This window comes from Sinohyriopsis cumingii, chromosome 13 (genome assembly GCF_028554795.1).
Source record: "Sinohyriopsis cumingii isolate HCF-2022 chromosome 13, ASM2855479v2, whole genome shotgun sequence".
Taxonomy (NCBI): domain Eukaryota; kingdom Metazoa; phylum Mollusca; class Bivalvia; order Unionida; family Unionidae; genus Sinohyriopsis; species Sinohyriopsis cumingii.
In genome coordinates, this window is record NC_142973.1 from 73604369 (window position 1) to 73610368 (window position 6000).

General features: G+C 34.7%; 1 protein-coding gene across 1 annotated transcript in view; it reads right to left on the minus strand.

The window, feature by feature from the left end:
- The window catches only part of LOC149785830 (putative tyrosinase-like protein tyr-1), an 80920-nt gene extending 76056 nt beyond the window's left edge, over positions 1-4864 (minus strand). The window contains exon 1 of the mRNA XM_089979784.1: positions 4750-4864. The gene's annotated coding sequence lies outside the window, so the exon portion shown is untranslated. The remainder of the gene's footprint in view (positions 1-4749) is intronic.
- Between the last annotated feature and the right edge of the window lie 1136 nt (positions 4865-6000).

The window sequence follows — 6000 nt, forward strand, 5'->3', positions numbered from 1 at the left end:
CTGCTAGTTAATGGAACTGAATGAATGATAAAAAAAAATTGAAGTCGCCTATGCATCGGGTGCTTTTGCGACTGGTTAAGTCTCGAATGTCGAGATTCTGAACTGTATGAATGGTACCACTACAGTTCCGTGTTTATGTGTGAGTGTCACACTTCTTAATTGATCTGTCTGGACGAGGCAAAAGTGGAAAGAAAGTTAGGATAGACCCTCAACACCAAACAAACAATTTCCAATCTGCCAACTAATAAGAGCGTTTTATTAAATTCAATTAGCATTTCCAATAATAGTTAACACCAAGTATTCCCAGCTAAAAGAATTAAGTTACTGTGAATTCAGCCCTCAATTACATTTATTCAATCTTGGTTGCATATTACAAGTTAAATTTCTACAAGAGTATTAAACTACCAATCAAATTTGAGTTAATATATCGAACCTTGCAAGTTGCAAATCCAGCCAAAGAATTCAACCTCCAATCAGATGCAGCCTTACATAGTATGTTTGAGTTAGCTCAAGGTCTCACAGGATAGTTTCGTATTTTGACACCCCCCCCTAATTTTTAAGGTAGAAAGCATGAACCTAATTATCACAAGCCTAGCATTTATAAATTCATACATAAGCTAGATCTATAATGTGGTTTAGATTTACTTTGAGTTAGGCTTGAAAACAAGTTGGCATGTTGGTGACTGCCTGTCACAGTTAGATGAGCATTGGAGATCAAATGCGTAACTTGGGCTGCAAATGAGCTGCCGACTTGACTTACGTATTTATGTTACCTCCCCATCCAATTAACGAACTTGATATTTATTTTCCTATTGATGATATGTAAATAAAACAAATTGTCAAAATTGATTTTGAAGAGAGCATTGTTATTGAACTTATTGCTATTGAACTGTTATTGAACTTAAACTTAACTGATACTATAAACAGAATATTTTTACTGTGGTATAAAGCTATGTAATTTCTACAATTATATATATATATATATATATATATATATATATATATATATATATATATATATATATATATCAAACTGAGGCTCACATTAGTATGTGTAGGTATGTGATACACTGAATATGTGATATTACAAAATACCGAATACAAATAATATAGAATTCTTATCATTTTTTCCTCTTGAAATTCTTGATTATATTACATGCTCCGTGTCTTCAAGATAAAGCTAAGTATTCTTGTAAAAAAAAATCACAACACTATTTAGACAATGTATTTGGAGTGCATGTCAATCAAACACATCATAATAACAGTCAGCTAATCTTATTTTGGTACAAAATATCACCTACAATCTATTATGCACAATACAATATAGAAATAACTTAACATACAAGAGAAGAACAGATTTTGAAAATTCTACTATCGAATCAATATAGATCGAGTTAAGTTTCCTCAGTAGCAAATCACTCTATATCTGCTCAGCACACCGACCCCCAAACTCCCTCTCCTCATGGACTGACCAATTTGAACACGAGTTAGAGGCTGCTTTATCTTCCAACAATGAAGTAATTATCATGGGAGACTTTAATATTGACCTCATCTCTGATACTAACACTAAATGGCTACATATGATACGACTGCACGACCTTACACAGGTAATATATGCTCCAACAAGAGTAACAGCCTGTACTTCTACTCTGATCGACCACATCTATACTATCCATCCAACCAATCTCTACGAGATAAACGTACCATATTTCCCTATTAGTGATCACTATCCTATATGTGCAACTCGTAAGCAACAGAGCGCAAAGAAAAACAACTTACACTCTTACATGCAGTACAGATGTTTCAAAAACTTTTCTGAAAATGAATTTCTCTCCGAACTATCACAAAACATTAACGCAATATATTTCCCTAACATAGACCCAGATTATGACTTGTCTAACTGGAATCACTGTTTTCTTACTATCCTAAATAAACATGCCCCCATTCAATCAAAACAATCAGAATGGTATACTAATGAAATCACAGAGGCACAACGCAAACGAAACTACTACCATAAACATAAAGACTTCACAAACTATCGTTTATGGCGAAACAAAGTCAAATCAATCATTGTAAAACACAAACGCTCCTTTTTCAAAGAAGCCATCACATCAAAGTCCGATAACAGATCCATCTGGAATCACTTACGAAATCTAACTTCAACAAAACCTGCGCCTCTAGCTCCATGTGAAATTATAGTCGATGGCACTAAATATACCGAAGAGCTCGATATTGCAAACCAGCTGAACCATTTTTTTACTAATATCTCCCAAATGCTTGAAAAGTCTAAGAATACAGAGCCTAATTTAGACAAACTTACTGAATTCGTGGAATTCACCCCAAAACTCTGAAAATGTCGGCCCATCCAACTATCGACCCATATCTGTTCTATCCGTACTTTCAAAAATTATGGAAAAACATGTCAGCAAGCATATTTTCAGATATCTTGACAAGTACCAACTCCTCCATAGATCACAATCAGGTTTTCGAAAGAATCATTCATGTCAGACTGCAATGACAAAACTTATAGACCAATGGCTACTAGCAGTAGCATCAGGTGAACTTACTGGTGCAATCTTCATTGATTTTAAAAAAGCATTTGATTTGGTTGACCATTCGGTGCTCATTAAAAAACTTTCAGCCTACAAGTTTTCTCCAAACTCAGTTACCTGGTTCACGTCGTATCTCACAAACAGACACCAGGTTGTTTGCACGGGTAAACAAATATCCGAACCAAGTCATATATTAAGTGGTGTTCCTCAAGGATCTATATTAATATTAAGGCCTCTTCTTTTTCTACTATTTATCAATGACTTAGCCTTGTATCCAGCGCACGCTAACACAGATCTTTTCTCTGACGATTCGACATTGCATTTATCTGATAAATCTCTAGACTCCATTAAAAATAAACTTCAAACCGACCTCAACAATATATCAGTTTGGTGTCATCAAAACAAAATGCATATTAACATCTCTAAAACGAAATGTATGACAATTGGAACAAGGCAGCGTCTATCTACTAACATGGATTTACTTCTAACTCAAAATGGCTTAGACGTATCTATTGTCAAAAATAACAAAACTTCTTGGTATCTACATTGATCAACACCTCAGCTGGAATGCGCATATCGATCACTTATGTGCAATGGTAGTCAAAAGAATAACTCTATTAAAATTGCTTTCAAAATTTCTACCTCCACAATCACCTGAAATTTATTTTTCGGGTTATATACTACCACTGATAGATTACGGCTGTACCATATGGGGAAACACATCAAATTATAATCTATCCAGAACTGATAGACTCCAGAAAAGGGCAGCCCGAATAATACTGAAACTTCCTGTTATGACTCCCTCAAATGTTTTGTTTTCACGTCTGAAATGGCTACCTATACAAAAACGTTTTATTTATTTTAATGGAATCAAGACTTACAAGTCTTTAAACGGTCTTTCTCCAGATTATATCTCTAACATAATTTAACTAAGATCATCAAATACTGAGCGTAATCTCCGATCGACGACAAAAAATGATCTCCAGATTCCTTGGTCGAAAACCAGACGACAAACAACGATCTCCAGATTCCTAGGTCGAAAACCAATCATTACAAAAGCTCATTTTCTGTATCAGCACCTGCTGTATGGAATTCCTTACCAATGAGGATACGTAATTCAACATCCCTTGCTTCTTTTAAATTATCATTAAAGAAATTCTTTCTAGACCAGCTGGAATGATATATTAAAAGCTCTGAATAGAAAACTTTAAAATCATATCCATAATTGATATATATTTGTATGTTTCCCAGTATAGTCACACATAGTCATTCATGTCAAATATGTACGAATGAGTGTGCGACGATACATGGTTATGTGCATGAACCTCTATTTTTATTATTTTATTACAAAAACTGAGGACCATATGGCAGATAGGTCAGCTATGACCAAATGTGTTATCCTCGTTAAAGATAGTTTATTATCATTATTATTATTATTATTATTTTATTATTAAATCCCATATTTAAAGCTAACTTTCAAACACAGGGAACTGAAATAGGGGCATTCTAGCTGGACAGTTAGCTGGGAGTCTAAAAGCAATTAATTTTGACATGAATGAAATTCACACTTGCTAATAACAAGTTGATGACAGATTCGTGTTACTTTGATGTTGTATTCTGGCGGCAGCTATCGGCCATCTTATTATAATGAAGTTTCGTATAAAGAAGTTTGCACATCATATAAGGAAGAAAGCACAGCATATAATGAAGTTTGCACATCATATAAGTACAAAAGCACAGCATATAATGAAGTTTGCACAGCATATAATGAAGTTTGCACATCATATAAGTACAAATGCACAGCATATAATGAAGTTTGCACATCATATAAGTACAAATGCACAGCATATAAAGAAGTTTGCACATCATATAAGTACAAAAACACAGCATATAATAAATATTCTCATCTTAAGACAGCTCTGGCGTTCCATATATATATATATATATATATATATATATATATATATATATATATATATATATATATATATCGACTAAGACTGTTGATGGATTGTATACGTCAAATTAGGCGGTTAAAGAGAAACTTTCACATATGTGGTGCAACTCACACACATATGTATGATTCTCTGATTCTCTGAAAGTGACCAAATTACAAAGACTGATACACAAACATAGTACAGATAAATGCAAAATATAATAGTTGCAGATAGCATACTTTTTGAAAATATCATCCTACCTGTAACTATCAAAATCCAGCTCTTGCAAAGATAACAAATTCTGTCCACGCTGTTCAAAACAAATTCTGGAAACTCTGCTCAAAATCAATTCTGTCCACGATGTTCAAAAAATGTTTTGTCCACGATATGATCATTGACTCAACTTCCTAAAGTACGTAAAGTCCGGCTTGTTTTTAAACGAATGACAGTACGTAACACTCCCATTGAACGATGTCATCAGTGACTGATCGATTTGTGGTTTACATTTAAAACATTTGTCGAGATAAAAATTTCAATGCAATTACATCAATGGAAAGAAAACATCTTTAAATATTGGGCCTCACATAATTTCAATTCAAAATATAGATAGATTCGATCCGAGGATTGGACAATGTATATAAATTTTCAGTTCTTATCGTTTTAGTGATCGCCGATTTCATCGCATACTTTTAGCGATCTAAAATTAAATGACAGTACAAAATACAGTTGGTGTAAAGCCTCATGGATATTTACATGATATAAAGCGGAGGAAATATCTGAGAAAGAAATCAACAAATTCAGGATGTGAAAAACCAGTCAATCGAGGTTCGATATATTTGTACAGGTAAAACCCATTGGACTTAGCAAAACTTACTTCCTAATTGCCGCTGATGGCTTTTATTACTAAAAGTCGGATATGAATCTAAACTATAATGCTAAGACAATTGAAAGGGGAATATATGGCCTTGGATGGATGTGGGATTGGGTTCAATTGCCGTGTTCTAGGAAAGTGTGGCAACAGTTGGACACATTTCTTTCTGCAAGATCGGTTTCGCCTGGTTTTGTGAGGTTTAACGCCATTTTTAGCACAGGATAGGCTATACATGGTGGCCAGTATATTTGGTAGAGGAATACCCAGCGAAGAAGCAACGACCCTTGAAGCTACCGGCAAGCTTTCTCACATAACCTAAGGTGGTCGAGCCGAGACTCGAACTCAGGCGGACGAAGGTGAGATGTGTGAGTGAACTGTACAGGCGAGCGCATTAGATCATTCAGCAATCTGGGTCACCCTTCTGCGAAACAGCAATTGGTTTGGAGGAGTTTAACTCCATTTTCATGCATATGAAAGCCTGTACAGTTATGTACAGTTAGGCGAACAGTTATGTTATGTGTGAGTATCATGAAATGCCTTAGACCACACAGCATCCAGTTGACCCGGTAAACAGATGAAAGAAGAGCAAGACTGAACCAGTTTATAAGGTCTTGTTTAATCAGCATCTAAGATGGAAACA